The following is a 17,190-nucleotide window of genomic DNA, read 5'->3' on the forward strand; positions in this document are numbered from 1 at the left end:
ATTATGATCAGTTACATAGTATTTTAAAATAATTCAAGCAAATATAATGCATCAAGAACAAGTAAAGAAGCTAATATTATTGAGGAAGCAATATACACTTGCCAACTATTTAGCATTACAATGTCTTTTTATGTTCAAAACCACCTAACATTTAGAAGAGAGCAACAATGTGAAATTAAATATAGAATCATACACAACAGTGTCCCATTAACAAAAACAGTTATTTTACCTCCTCAAATGATTGTTACCCTGGAGCAAGAAAAGTCTCAATATATCATCAATCTAATATTGTTTCACTGGGATAGAATAATGTATAAACTCAGATTAATTTGAAAATGCTTTTATTTAGAGAGAAAACAGGATTCCTTTTCTGAGTGTTCCTTTTTATTTCTGAGAAATGACTTCTATTTTAATGTATCTTGACTCATATTGACTAAACATTATTTAGAATTATGGTTTTCAGACTTTCTATTGTATCATTTGGTATGAAATCACATTATGCAATTAAAAAAGAACTGGCAAGCATATGACCTAAATAAAATACACCATCTTGCTGTCCCTACATCAGAGACAGAGCCAGGTCTAACATTAGGTGCCATGGAGGTAGCAAAAACCTCTCCTCTGGGATGGAAGGTTTACCCAAATGCTCTATGCTCCAGAATATCTTCATGCTTGACTCCTGTCCTCAACCAGCCATTGAACTATACATTTTCCTTTACTCACTTCTTTGAATTAAAAACACTAATGTATGAATATTATCTTGGAGTGATAACATATAAAGTATTTTTTTAAGGTAAGGTACTTCATTATTTCCTGGGAATGAAACATTGGATATAGGAAATAGCCAATTAAACACTCAGCACTATGTAAGCCATCTTGGATGATACAAAGGTAATGTATTTGTTTCATGTCCTCAGGCAACTTATATTTTTATTATAAACTATACAAAATTTAAAAAGAGGCTTAACATTGTGAAAATACAGAAGAAAGTAAAACCTAGGAAAACAATGTGCTGTAAACAAAGAGGAAATTGATCAAAAGATATCATAAATTTGAGCTAGATACTTTAATGACCTCTTAAAGAAAACAAACAAAAAAGAAAACATGTACCCTATTCAGGAACTTCAAAATTCCACCCAAGTGGCCCATGGATTTCTCTTCCCTTGTGTTTAGCAATATTATTACTTTTTTCCTCTGGACTAGTCATTTATTTTTTATGTTTCACTTATTTTCATCCATGATTTGTCTATCTGAAAAGCAGACTCCCAGGTGGAATATCCTGTGGAGCTTTTTTCATCTTAATGCTTGTTACATATCAGAAAACTGTCCAACCAAGAGTCTCAGTCAACCTAGACCCAACAGAAGTGTTAGAACTCTATACTTGAGAGTTGCCCTTGTGCATGGGCCTGCTTGTACGTTAGCAGAAAGAGGCCTCCTTGTCAAATAATGCTTTTCCCATGCTCTCAGCAACTGGGAATTTACTGCAGCCAGTCTAGATGAGCTATAGACTGATAAATAAGCAACTTCTTTTTTTCTTTTTTCACCCTCCTTCCCGCCACCCCGAGCTCTGTCATCTGGTGCTCCTAACCAGCTGTGCTTTGGTTCATTATCCGGTTGAGTCTTACACTTATCTGCAAGACTGACTCTTAAATGCTCTGCACAGTGTCATTCTGGATGCCTGCAGTTACTAACGAGAAGTCAGACAACCAGCAAGTCAGAACATATCAAGAACGCTTGGAGAAAAACAGTTAAAGAAAAATCACTTGGGTAGAAGATAGAAGTTCACTATGTTTTGATTTGATTTGGCTGAGATAGTATGCTATTAAATTATCCAGCCATCCATATTTGTAGCCAAGTTATTTTTTGTGGTAGCTAAATCTAAAAGGAATCTGTAATATATAGACATCTTTAAATAAAATCAGCTGCCTTATAATTTTTATTGGCTTCAATGAGAGGATAACATAAATAGTATTTTGTTTCTATCATAGCATAGTTATTGCGGCAAAATAGTCAAACATGATTGTAGTTCCTTCTAATTATATAATTGCTATTATATAAACCAATTTCCTTTCTGCTGGTTAAAGAAGAGACTATTTTATAGCAGTTCAACTATGTCACTTGCGTGTTAATAAAGCACTATTTGTATCATTCAGGATTTACCCATCATTTTATACTCACAAAATTTTAAGCAACATGACCACCATTACCTCTCTATGGAAGGTAAGAATGTGACCCTTGAAGGAAACCACACAAATTTGCCTTATTCTTAAACTTTTTATTAAAAATCTATTTTCATATTCAAATTAATTGATGAATATTCTTTTTAGTTAGAAAAGATGCTTGTATGTAAGTATTTTTTCTTAGGGAGTATGCATGTCTGGCTTTATTCCCTGAATTGATTTAGAAGGCTTTGCTTGTTTTGGAAGGTCTACTGCCTTGAATCTGGGTAAATCTGAGATGTTCTCAGACCATCTGTAATCACATTGGTGGAACAGGTTATGTTTTTAAAAAGTAGCACTCCTGTGATTCTTGCTCACAGCGCTTCATAGCTAAGACTATGAAGATTTTCTTCTCTTGACTTCTCGGACATGCTAGGAAAGGCAACTTGCTTTAGTGGGTTCAGAAACCCTGATTCTGTGACATTGGGGAAAATATTGAATATATTTAAGGCTCAATTCTTATTCTGTAAAGTAAGATGTTGAGTGAGATGTTCTTTGAGTTCCCTTTAAGTTATATAAACATTGTAAAGAGCTGATTAAGCTGACTTTTAATGCTTATTTATGAGGGTTCTTTGAAACAGATGACAGAGGAAAAAGCAGCAAAACAGTGGAGGAAGAAAAACTAAAAAATGGAGAATGTGTGGGCAGACCTGAGGGCTGGCTCCTCATGGCAGGCAGCCTGGCTCTTGTTCCTCCCTCTGCTTCCGATAACTTTCCCCATGATATACTCTGATCTCACACCAAGAGGAAAATCTGGGTGTGGGCTGAAAAGCAAGGGGGTGAATTTTACTGGTTGAGAATGCCAAGCTTAGTCTGAAATTCATTAGTTACTTGAGTGATAGTTAAAATGAGGGAACAGTAGGTCAGACGGGCAGTAGAGAAGACAGGCAGAGGTGTCTGGTCATCCAGAGTTCACCTTTAAGGTCAGCTGATGCAAAAGTTTACCAGAATCAACAACCAACCAAGGTTTAGTTATATCATTTATATGGTTGACATATAATCACACCCCTAGAACATACGCCTCTCCCTAAAAAAGGTGCTCAGAGATTTTTATCTCTTTTAAATTTGTATCCTAACCACTTTTTCACTGTGTATGTGTATGTTTATGTCTTATAAAATCACCTGGAGACCAATAGAATCCCAAATAAGTTTACCTGCTAGCTTAGGCACATCTCCTTCACGGCTCTATGTCTCCTTTAGTTCTGTGTTTGCCACCGTACATTGCAGTGGTTTGTCTTTATTTCACTGCCCTTCAACAAGAGAAGTCCCTCAAGGGCATAAATTAAACCATATTTATTATGCTTTCCCAGAACTAAAACTGCTCCCAGCTCAGCATGGGCCAGACATGGAGCTAGGGGCAGGAGATGGGAAACGCAGGTCCAACCTTAGGTGCTTATAGTTCAGTGGGGGAATCAGAGGTAAAAATGTATACAATGTTAAATACTGTAGTAAATGTGGTCCAGGGTTCAACAAGGAGTCAAAAAAGATTTGGTTGTAAGGATGGAAGAATGAGAGAGAGTGGTTGTAGAGGAGCTTGCTTAATAATCACTAAGCACTAGACTTTTTCCATCATCACAAGATATGATATCACCAGGATGAGAAATGCCAAATTAGAGGGTCAATTTTCTTACTTTCAAGGTAGTGATGAGGCCTTGTAGTTCCTGCACAGGTGCAACATAAAAAGTATTTAAGAAGTTGAACAACAGGCACTAGCCCACTCAACCCTGCCTCCAACTGTGTGCCTTACACTCCAAACTGGGTCCACCTGTAGCCTCTGTCCACACAATCTGTTCTCTCTAACTAGAAATGCTGCTCTCCAGTTCTCTAACGATTTCCCACACATCTGTGATAGATTAAAGATGGCTGCAAATCTTTGCTACTCATTTCATTGAGAGATGGGGTCTGTATTCCTTCACATCGAATCTGGGTAGGCTCTGTGAGTGCTTAACCAATAGAACGGGACAAGCCCAGGCCTCAGAGACTTGTAACTTCCACTTCCTACTACTTGGAAAGCAGGCGCTGGAGGAAGCCAGCTGCTGTGAATTGATCTGACTGCCCTGAGACTGCCATGCTGGTGTGAAGCCCAAGCCATGTGGAGAAGCCCTGGAGAATGAGATGCTGTGTGAAGAGGAGGAGAGTCTGAGGAACACCGAGATACTAGACAGGCAAGTAACGGACCTTCTTGGAGGTGGATCCTTCAGCCTCAACTGCCTCAATGGACACTGTGTGGATCAGAGATGAACAACCCATCTGAGCCCTTCCTGAATTCCTGAGCAACACATCAGGAGCAAAATAAGATGAGTGTTTTAAGGCTGTAAGTTTTGTTTGTCACACAGAAATAAATATCTGGAACAATATCCTTCAAGACCTTGTTCACATATTATTTCCCCCAAGCAGTAATTGTTGTGTTTTCGGGGCAGAGTGATTTTTTGTCTTATTTTCTCCAAAGTCCCTATGTCCAAAGCAGCAGCAGTGGCTTCCTTTTGTTAAATATCTCCTACATCTCAGGCACAGCACTTGCTTTTATGCATATATTTCCTCACTGATTTCTCAAAACAAATCTATCAAGATGTCCTCATTATATTGATCAGGAAGTTGGGACTCATAATTATTGAAGGTTACACAATGGTAAGCTGTGGAGCTGGGATCTGGACCCAGTTCTGCGTGGCTCTTTCCACAGCAGTGCACTGTATTTATTCCACCACTGTCATTCTAGATTATAACTATCTGCTTACAGATCTTTCTCCCACACCACACTGTGCAAAGGAGAGTTTCTATTCACTGCAGTGCTTCCCAGCATCTGGCATAGTGTCTCATGCTCAATAAATGTTCATTGAATGAGTAAACGGCCTGCAGGACAATTTTCAGAGAGTCAAATACAAGGCCCTATTCATGTAGAAACAGAATTGCTTTCTAGTGAAAAGGTAATAAGTCTCAGCAGTCCTCTGAAATCCAGATGGCAATGCCTACCTCCTCCATCCTGAGAATGTCAGCAATGGTAACAACTGGGTGTTTGGCCAAGGGACTGGCCTATCTTTACTTGAATCTTGCTGAATACCTCAGCAGGTTCACAGGGAGCTAATATTGTTATCCGCTATTGGTGTGAGACAACATCTCTTTAATAAATGAGCCAATTTCTAAACAATAGTGAACTCAGTCACCTCTGTGGCGAGTGTATCCTTCTATCTTTTACTGCTAAAGCTACGAGAATCAAGAATGCAGGGCAGGTCCTTACTTGAAAGGAGGGAGACAGATAAGCCGCATTAGATAATGCTGCACAGCCTAGATGGAGATAAGATGTTACGGAGGCTGGACTTTCCAATTTGCTGGTGCTCTCATCCTCATTTATTACGGACAAGAATTTTCCCTGGATCCTCTGTTGTTGACATTATATTCTGACACTTTCTTGGGAGGACTCCATAAGCATTTGCTTACCAGGATTCAGTACAGAATATGTAGGAGAAAACAGCACAGCCTGACTCCTTTTGTAAAAGCAGAACTGATGTGAGATTTCCAAGTAGAGCCAGTTAAATAAAATGCCAGTTTATAGCTTCAATCCTGCCAGATGATCTGAGATAACTTACAAATGTGCCCTTTTCACAAGAATGTTTACATGGAGGAATAGCTGCAATAAATAATGAGCAACTGTCTGAAAGAGAGATTAGACTTCGGGGTGTTACTTTCTGTGTCATGCGGGTACCCCTCAGTGTGAAGTTTGGGACCTGTGAATCATTTAGGGGAGGGTAGAGATTTAGTTAATATTGTCCTATCTTGAAAGAGAAAAATAAATTCCCATGATAGGATTTTTACATTTGTTAACGTATTTAATGAAAAAGAAGGATTTTGTGATGGACTGAGTTTTTAAATTAGCTTTCTGTTCCATTCTCTGAATACACTGAGGTTTAATTTAAAAAAAAGTATAGTCTTGTAGGGGCAAAGTGGCTGTAATCTTGTGGGTTTTCTGATGTGCAGACACTCTTTGGCTGGCCATCTGAAGGCCTGTACTCTTGTCAGTAACATGTCAGCTTTGTACGCTGTCTGAGGAATGTGTTTGAAACTCAAGGGGAAAATATGGATCATCCACTGCTTGTATTATATTTCTTTCTTGCATGTCTGTCATTTTCATTGGAACATTCAGTAAAATTAGGTCAGTTATGGTTTTAGTTAGCAATGCAGCCCTTGTGTTGTACACAAATCATATGATGTTTCTAATTATCTCTGCTTTTTAACATTGATCTGAAACCAAATCCTTAACTATGCATGGCTTAGAGGTGTTTCTCTTTTCCCTTCTCCTTTTTGTTTTGACTTCTTTCTGGAACTAAAATGAAACCTAATCTTGAAACAGCAAGATATAATAGTTTTGGCTTTATAGGCAGCTTAAAAGTCCAGGGTTAAGAGGAAAAGAAATGAATAATTATTAGTTATACAGTTGTAAGTGGCAATTTTTGAAGTAATTAATTGGGTGATCCACTACTCTTTTTCTAAAAGTTAGTGCTGTTCTTATCTTTGAACTTTAGAGCTACTCAGATGGAGCTTTGGAAATCTCAGTGGTCTGTCTCAGGCCAAGAACTCTAGATTATCTGCCTCTTGAGCTGTGTTCAGTTTCCAAGAGGAGGGAGGCAATTGGAAAGGATTTCCTAAGGTCTCAAAATTTGAGCCTCTATGTGGTTGGCAGAGGGATGAAAGCCTGGGACATGCAACATTATGTATAAGGAGAAAATTGGGCATTAAAAAAAAAAACTAAGTAACAAAGGGAATGGAATCACAAAGGGACATTTTAAAAAGCATTTCTCTATTGGCCTTTAAAAGCAGGATGGATTCCCCTCAGTCTAGTTTATCAGTTGCTACATCAACCTAACTGTACAGAGTGACTCAAGGCAGGGACTGAAGACTTCCAAATGCTTTCAAATCTGCCACTCTGTGAAAAGACAGGAAAACCTTCAGTGTCACTTTGGTGGCCCTTTGGGACTGTTTGTTGGTAGTGTTCTCATTAAGGGTATTGTGCATGGAAGATTCTTGGAAGCAGAGAGAAGCTGCACCAGAGGAAAAGAGACAATTTCATTTATGATCCATCTGCTTTTCCCCTTCTTCTTCACTAACATTTATTTAATACTTAGTAGGTGCTGAGTGCTATGACAAACTGTAGGAATTAGCTAAGAAAAAAGAGTAGGAGATGGTTCTTGCCCTCTAGGAGCCCACACTCTGGTGAAGGGAGGTATACATGTGAACAAATTACGATGATGAGGTCTGACACAGATACTGTGCTCGGCTGAATTGTGTCCCACAAAAAGATATGTCCAAGCCCTAACCCCAAGTACCCATAAATATAAAGCTATTTAGAAATAGGATATTTGCAGATGTAATGAAGGGTCTCATGATGAGATCATCCTGGATTTAGGATGGGCACTAAATCTTTTACTGTGTCCTTATATAAGAAAGGAGAGGAAAATTTGAGACACAGAGACACACAGAGAAGGTTATGTGATGATCAGGGAAAGAGACTGGAATTATGCAGCCCCAAAAGGTGGCCAGAGGTCACAAGCTGGGAATTGGCAAGGAAGATTCTCCCTCAGAGCCTCCATGAGGAACCAACCCCACCACCCCCTTGATTTTGAACTTCTGGCCTCCAGAACTGTGAGAGCATTAATCTCTTAATTTGCTACAGAAGCCCCAGGAAATTATTATTGGTGTACATAAAATACTGTACCAGAAGGAGCAAAGAGCAACTGTGTCTAAGTTTCAGGGAAGGTGTCCCAGAGAAGGTGCTATTTAGGGTCTTGACAGAACAGCTTGCCAGTTGCACAAAGGTGTGAAGGACAATACAGGTGGAAGAGACATAATGGCAAATTCAAAGTTAATAAGCAGATGTCTTCAGGAAATGCTGTGTAATTCAGTGTCATGGGAGTACAGGATGTGATATGGAGAATAAGAGAAAATTAAAAATTGCAGCAGGCTGGGTGCGACGGCTCACGACTGTAATCCCAGCATTTTGGGAGGCCAAGGCAGGAGTATCATTTGAGTCCAGGAGTTCAAGACCAGCCTGGGCAACATGACGAAGCCCCATCTGTACAAAAAAAAGAAACATAAAAATTAGCTGGTGTGGCCAGGTGTGGTGGCTCATGCCTGTAATCCCAGCACTTTGGGAGGCTGAGGCAGGCAGATCATTTGAGGTCAGGAGTTTGAGACCAGCCTGGCTAACATGGTGACACCCCATCTCTACTGAAAATATAAAAATCAGCTGGGTGTAGTGGCATGCGCCTGTAGTCCTAGCTATTCAGGCGGCTGAGGCAGGAGAATTGCTTGAACCCGGGAGACGGAGGCTTCAGTGAGCCGAGCTTGTGCCACTGCACTCCAGCCTGGGCGACAGACTGAGACTCGGTCTCAAAAAGAAAAATATTAGCCAGTGTGGAAGCACATGCCTGTGGTCCCAGCTACTTGGGGAAGCTGAGGTGGGAGGATTGCTTGAGCCCTGGAGGCAGAGGTTGCAGTGAGCTGAGATTGTGTCACTGCCCTCTAGCCTGTGTTATAAAGCAAGGCTGTGTCTCCAAAAAAAAAAAAAAAAAATTCAGTAAAATTGTGAACGCTTTGTATTGCATACTGAGGAGAATTGGACTTTTATCTAGGCTATTTGTCCTTAACTTCTATGCCACAGTGCAGTGTGCCCGGGAGATATATTGCAAGTAATTTATTACGAATGCTAAAATGCTGACATTTTCTAAAATGATTAGTTTTACTTTCAACTAGAGAACACTTGAAGTTATTTTGACACATAAGTCTTCCTTCACTTTTATTCTGATGTGTTTCTTCAGTGGAAAAGAAAAAGGTGGGGTTATGGCAAACATTTAGTGAATTATGTAGAACGTGACCCATTAGTGTATATGAACATCTGTTCTAAGTGTGGTAGAAAACTGGTTGAGAATCACTGCTTTGGGCAATAGAGATCCAGAGGAAACTTTGAAGTCAAACAGTGAGAAGAAGATGATTTTGACTTCTCAGGATGATAACTTTGAAGGCAATGTTGAGAATGGACAAAAATTGAGATGTTTGTCCCAGGGAGCTGGTTACAGTACCTGTGACCTGAATCAGTGGCAGTTGTGATCTTAGATAGTGGCTTTGTGGATGGACAAGTGAGGAGGGCTCAAGAAATCTTTTTGAGATAGAAATGACTAGTCCATATGATGAGGATCATTTCTTCAAAGCTTGGAAGTGTGGATAGGTGATGATGTCATTGACTGAATTAGTTTGTGGGAGAAGATCATGAGTTCAAGTTTGGGCATATTTGGTTTGAATTGACTGTAGCATATCCAAGAAGAGGTGCCTGGGTTATTGTAGAAGATAGAGTACTGGGAATTATCACCCATTATGGGGTTTGATTTCATGGTGGGAAACCACTCAGTTGAGGAAAGCTGTTTATGGTATAAGCCTTAGAAGAGGGCCATGATCGAAGCTTTGCAGAAACATGTCATTATAGGAGACAAAAGACAATGTGTCAGTGAAGCGTCCTGAGAAAGAATGACTGTTTATATACATAAGGATGGGAGAGAAACAAAAAAAGAAGACTCTCTTGAAAACCAAGGGAAAGCAGGTATATTTGCCTTCTAGGGCTGCCATAACAAATTACCACAAACTGGTGGCTTAAAACAACAGAAATGCATTCTTTTACAGTTCTGGATGCTAGAAATCCTAAATCACAGTGCCAGCAAAGCCACATTCTCTCCAAAGGCTCTAGGGGAGAATTTTTCCTTGCCTCTTCAGCTTTTGGTGGCTTCTGGTGTTCTTTGGCTTGTGGCTGAGCAACTCCAACCTCTGCCTCCATCTTTACATGAGCTGTTTCTCTTTGTCTTTGTGTCTCAAATCTCCCTCTTGTTTTCCTTATAAGGAAATCAGTCACTGGACTTAGAGCCCATCCTGAATGCAGGATGATTTCATGTTAAGATCCTTAATTGTATCTGCAAAGACCCTATTTCCAAATGAGGTTATGTAAACAGGTGCCAGGGGTTAGGACTTGGATATATGTTTTTGTGAGACACAATTCAAACCACTACAGTAGGTCATAGCAAATGTCAGGGAAATGACTGGATATACAATTGGATTAGACAATCAGGAGATTATTAATGCCTTGAATCAGAAAGTTTCAGGTAATAATGTGCTAGAAGTCAAACTAAGAGGTCAAGCAAACAATGGGAAAATTATTACTCCTTCAAGATATTTACTCAGCTCATATCTTGAGAGACCTGAAGTCATTGATAGGGTCTAGTGTTTCTCTAGAAGGAGGTAACACCAAAAATTCAACAGGTGTGATAAACCAGTTCACAAGTGACTTAGCAGAGGACCAGAAATGTTAAGTAACTTGCCCAAGGTCATATAATTGTAGTTCGGCCTAGAACACAAGATTTCCATCTTCCAGAGCCCTGCTCCAATTTATGTATGTATGTATATATGTATCTAATTTGAAAAAAATACTAAAAATTATAAAGTAAAAATTATTCATAATCCCATCACTTTAGAAAACAACCTGACAATGCTATCCCTCCCCACCCCCACCCCACAACAGTCCCCAGAGTGTGATGTTCCCCTTCCTGTGTCCATGTGTTCTCATTGTTCAATTCCCAGATATACCTAAAGAATAATAATAAATAAATAAATAAATAAATAAATAAATAAAATAAAAAAAGAAAGAAAAGAACCTGACAGGCCTAGAGAGGTTAGTGGTTAGAATTTTGCATTAGGACTGAAGAGGCAAGGGGAATAGGGTGACCATTCATCCCTGTTTTCCCGGACCTGAGAGGTTTTCTGAGACATGAGACTTTAGTGCTAAAATTGAGAAAGTCCCGGACAAACTGGTTACTGTAATTAAGGGAGGGAGTTATTACTGGGAGCCAATGAGAGCTGTGGTCTTTAATAGGTGTGGCAGGACAGAAGCAGAATGTAGCTGCTGATAAACCAAGGCTGGGCAGAAAAAGAACTGGGGGTGGAGAGGTGAGGAGAAGTGGATAATATGGATTTGGGGAATAAATAGCCCCTCCTTTCTCTTCTCCCACCTCTAGGCTGCTGGCTTAACCAGAGGGTAAAGGAGCCCAGGTTTGCAGTCTACTGAGGCCATTCTCCAGGGCACACAGCAAGACAGAGAAGGGCTGAGAATGGATCTGGAAGACCAAGCAGCCAATAACCACTGAGGCATCTACCATGTGCTAGACACTGTGCTGGTGCTTTACCTGTTTTCTCCTTTACTCCTCAAATCCACTTTGAGAGGTAGAGATCATTAATCCCAGCACTTATTGATGAGGAGGCCTAGGCTCAGAGAAGTCAAGTCACTTCCTCTATGTGTCTATTGTAACTATCAAAACTTACAGTCTGTTTTGTGCATCCACACTTCTCCAGATGCTGAGAATACAGAAGTAAAGGACTCAGTGTTTGAGTGTTTGCCTTCAAGGAGTTACCAGTCTAGAGAGCACCCATCTTCTGTCATTAATTTATTCAGCTCCTTCAAAAGAGTATTTTTTCAGAATCTGTTCTGTGCCAGGAATTCTTGTAAGAGCTGGGCATGGATTAATGAACAAAACAGACAAAAATTCTTGTCTTCATAGAGTGTACATTCTAGTGGGTAGAATGGGAACTCTCTCTCTCTGTATATAAAAGTATTAGTGTCCTCCTGGGTGATACGTATAATGAAGAAAATTAACAAAAGATATAGGTGCTAGGTAAGCCAGGTGACAGTTTAGCTGGGTCTCCTACACTTCCAGGAAATGTTCCTTCTATTTCCAGGTAGTGTCTTATCATGGCTAGAATCTTTGAGCTAGAAAGCCCTGTGCCAGGCATGGTTCTAAGTTCTGTGCACATATTATCTCATTTATTCCTCCTATGATGTAGATTGCTTATTATTTTATTACAAACTGAGGCTTAAAAACTAACTTGCTCCAAAACATGCGGTGTGTTTGTATGAAACCATGTAGTCTAATTCTGGGAACTGTTCTCTCTCCGTTTCCCATTTTCCACAATTGTTATTTCTGATGTTGGCCATTCACCCCAACTTCCTACCCCTCAAGGTGCCTCCTTTTTTTTTTTTTTAAATCATACATGAAGTTCTATACCACAGAGGCCACCAGGCAGAGGAACTCTCAGCAAAGAAGTTCACCCTCTATCTTCCCTATTATCAAGATTCTCCTTCCCAATTACAATTAATCTTTTTCACCCAGGCCCTGGGCCGCATCTCTTTTCAGTTTGGCAAGGGTCTCCCTCTGTGAGTTACCCTTTTATGGAGAGTGAATAGGTAAGTTTAAGGGAAAAAGGTGATTATCCTAGGGGAGATGCTATTGAGATCTAGCTACCTGCTTAGCAGGTGCCTATATAGGGTACTCTCAAATTGGGCAACTTTGAGTTCTCTGGGGGTTCCCTGAGGAGACCTGCATACTGAGGTTTTCTCTTATATGTGCAATATACTCTCTGGCTGACCTTGTGGGCTCTCATTTGGCAATTGCTTGAGGAAGTTACCCTTGAATGAACATCTTCCCCCTTTGCAGCCAAATGTCTAAAAAAACACCCCAAAAAACCTTCCTATCCTTGAAGTCTACTCTTTTCACCATTAATTAACCTTCAAACTTTTTTGCCTGATTTCTCTTACACCCTTACTGAAACTACTCTTGTGTAGGTCACCAAGAATCTTCTTGTTGAAAGAGGTTTAGCTAATCTCAGGTTACATTTTACAAAACATTAACCCAAATGAACCTTTAATTGTTAGAAAATGTGTAGTGTAAGGGTGTCTGGGACTAAGTAGGGATATTAGGGATACATTTAGGCTTGAATAGAGACCACTCTGCTCATGTTACTGAAGTAAAATTTTCCTCATAATTGTTAACTTCCAAATGCGGGGATTTCCTGCAAAAGTTATCATCTGAGTGTACAACCCAATTTGCTTTCATGTGGCATGCATGTTTTTGAGGAAATTATTTATCACCTGCTCTGCATAATGGGTTGAGGCAAGATGCAAAAGCTCTTCTCGACATAGAACTGTGGGGATAGTTGTTTGCATGGACATAGAGCTTGCATTTGCTCATTAATCCATTAAGGGCTTCTGTGTTTTTCACGGCATCTGCAACCCCGAAGAAGATAGCGTTTCCTTGTTGGCCTACGCTCATCAGCATCTGCAACGTGAACTCAGTGTTTTCAATGACGATGGTAACTAAGTTCCTTGGCAAAGATGCCAGGGTCCCAACCAGGAGCACAGGTGGGAGGCAGCTGGGGGAAATGAAGCTCATGGCATAGGACTATATGGTGTCCCTTATACTGGCAGTGTACCTAGTGATATACCCCCAAAACTTGCCAAATGTCTCAGAAAAGATATCCAGGATTTTTGTCATCCTAAAACAAAGTTACTGCTCTGTATTTGTGAAGCATCCCTCTCAGCTCTCCCAGCGAGCATGCCACCCAGCCATTGAGAGAATGGTTTCCAGTGCAATAATTTTGGAGATTGATTTGTTCTTATTATTTTAATAGTTCTCTGAGATGACCAATGTCTTTGTGATACATTTTTTAACATTCTATAATTTTGTGGATTGTGAAGTCATGGTTCTAAGAATTAAAAAAAATCTTCAAGCCTGACATCTTTTTTATCTTTCTGACTTAATACGAGCAGCGTCCCATAATCTGTTCTCAACTTTGTAATTTTAAAAGCTCAGTTGCCCGACTTATGTTTTCAATATTTATTAGGTTTTCAGAGCATCACCCTCATGGTAACCAAATTCACAAGACACTGATAGATAAAGTGAGTGCCTCTGCTGTACTGTAAATGGGAATAAACATTTTTAGTTTCTCTTTGCTAGGCAGACCACTCTTTTCTGATTAATAAATGCTTCATTGCAACAGGTCATAAATACAAGGCCTAAATTTCTTCTTTTAAATTACTTGATCACTCTACTCAGATTTGTCTTGGGCACTTTCAAATCTACATATTTGTAGCTACAAATTTATCAGTAATTTCTAGAATTACTTTAACATATTTTTCTCCTCCTTTGTATACAAATAATTTAAATCATGCTATTAAAATATATATGATTTAATAATAAGTCAAGAACATAAAAAATGTAGATTTGCAAAAAAAGGTAGACTGAGGAAAAAAACAAGTAGATCATAGCTATTTAGGCTGCAAAATATTATTGGTTACTATAGTTGTGCTGAATATTTGACCCAAATTTTCTGGTGGTCAAAATGAAAAGGTGAACCTGGGCAGTCACATAGTTCTTAGTGTTCACAAATAATAAAAATAAGCACTTACTATGAGATAAATACTAAGCAGTAAATACTAAGTTCTAAGTGGTTTGTGTGTGTATATATATATATATATGTACACGTATATATGTGCATATTGTTTGTGTATATATATACGTACATGTATATGTGTGTACATATCTACATGTATATATATAGCTCTATATCTCAAATATATGTGTGTATATACACGTGTGTGTGTGTATATATATATATATATATCTATCTATATATATATATATATATATATATATCTTACACATGGACCCCCTCCCCCAAACAACTCATTTTGCAAATGAATAATAAGAGAGGTGAAGTAGTTTGTCCAAGATCATACAGCTCAAAATTGGTGGGATCCACATTTTGAACCCAAGCAGCCTGACCCCAGGGTCTTTGCTTTTCACCATTGTACTAGGCTGTTTCTAAAGGAGCTCATCTCTGTTCCTGAGAGAAAGAAAAGCTTTTTCAAGTACTTAGTTCTGTCTTTTTATGTGTGGAACATTATATAGAGAACCCTGAAAGATGTAGTGAACCAAGTTCTTAACGAACTGTCTTTGCTGAAAGTTAAAAATTTAACATAAAAATGCACTTGACTAATGGCATCTATGTATGAATCTTTGTCAGTTTCACTAGCTTTTTGCATGTTCATGAAACGCCTCACTTTATTCTTATTAGAATACAAAATATAAGCCTCGTGTACATGTGCTGTAATGCTAGCGAGGAGGAGGAGGAGAAAGGGGGAAGGAAGAAAGGAAGGGCTGAATCTTCACAGAAATGCATACTAATATAAGGAAAGAAATAAAATAATCAGTATCTGCATATGAGATTTGATGTTATGAACTGAAAAGTTTAATGGTGGCCATCAATTGGTGCTTTAGCCTGGAGATATGGAATAAAAATGTCCATCTTAATAACAATTTTCATCACTTATTTGATGTTATGTTATAAAAAGTCTTTGAACCGTGACAAATATTCTATGATCTGTCCCAAGGAATTTTGGCCTTAGAATTTTTCAGGATTAAAATAAAAATCACTGAATGTGGAGAAATATACATTTTGACCAATACATTCTTAATGTCAGGTGCTTAGAATTTAGAAAATTTTAGGTCTATTTACACTTGATTAGCCCACAGGTGGCTTGCAAACATATGAAACAATTTACAATGGATTTTATGTTATATAGCTTGAATTTTTAAAAAACTGGCATTGAGAGACTTTTTACTGCTTGTTTGGGGACCCATTGTCCGATTTTCTGTATGATTGTACATTCACCTAATAGTAGGCTTCTACTTTAGACATTAGTCAAAATGGTTACAATTTTTATTATTGACTTTTGGGGGAATCATTTCACTTTTGGAGAGGCTTATTTTTCCATCCTCACTGTGTGTATGTGGTATATGTATATGTATATGTATATGTATATGTATATGTATATGTATATGTATAACTCCAATCTTAGAAGGTAGAAGACCTGGGGCATATGAAATCTTTGACAGACGGCTCTGGCACAGGCACAGATTGTTGACTGCTGGGAATATTTAAGCTGGAAATAAATAAGGCAGAGGCAAGGACACTGATGTGCTTCATTTTTTAATGCACTTTTTTTTTTTTTTGCTTTGGTTTTGTGACTAAATTTAAATGTGGGAGGATCTTGTGGGTGTATGTATATTCTACGTGAAAAAAAGTTGTTTGATGATGCTATGCAATTTTCATTTCTTCAGCCAGGTACATAGAAATTCACATGGTCTTAAGCTGCAAACATTACCTCATAAATGGAAATGTATCAACAAAATTCAGCCTACTCAAAGCAGGCTTTAGAATAACAGCTGCTGGTGCTCTGGCTCAAGAAGCAGGTGTGAGACCACCTACGATACCAGCTCAGAAAGCTTCCTGTCAGCATGAAAATGGGCATGGGCTTCCCCCAAGGTGCCAAATGATGCAGCAGATAGGGTAGCAACGTGAAGATACAATGTTAATATGGTTGACTTTTCACAAGCACATGGGTTAGTGCCAGAGAAACAAAAATATTATAAAACAGCTACTCAAACAAAGCGTTCAGCCTGCAGCTAATATACCACGGCCTGTTTCTGAACAAGATTTGTTTTTCTGAACAAGATTTGTTTTTCTGTTTATGGATTACCAGGCTATGAAAATCCCTGTGGATAGAGGTAGGGAGGAGATAGGGTTGCTCTAATCCATTGTAGGACAGTACTTTGCATGTGTTTTTACAATAAAGATCACGTAATATAAACTGTATGTGGATGTGCTCCGGAGGGGACTGATTAAGGGTGGAAAACTGAGAGGGCCGTCAAACATGGAGGAAACACTTCAGTCATGGAGGTCCAAGGTTTTATTGCCTGAGAACTGTATCACCCACTGCCAAACAGGAAATGGCTCCACCCTACCTGCTCAAATGAAAGTTACAAAAGCAAACAACAAGTGGAGAAATAATTAGGAAATCTTTGCCTAAAACGTAAAACCAGCATGAGTGCTCTCTGCTATCTTTCATGGAATAGTCCCCATTTGCAGTTCTGAGAGACAGGCAACATCAAGACATTTTGCACGCCCTTGTAAAATCTTGAGAATTTGGCTTGCATTTGCTCACACCCAGCTCTATTTGAAAGATTTTTTTTTAACCACTGCATGCAATCACAATTTATCTTAATGTTCTGGTTGATTTCATAGTTTACTAAAAGTCTAAGGTTTT

Source organism: Pongo abelii, chromosome 10 (genome assembly GCF_028885655.2).
Source record: "Pongo abelii isolate AG06213 chromosome 10, NHGRI_mPonAbe1-v2.0_pri, whole genome shotgun sequence".
In the NCBI taxonomy this organism is placed as follows: domain Eukaryota; kingdom Metazoa; phylum Chordata; class Mammalia; order Primates; family Hominidae; genus Pongo; species Pongo abelii.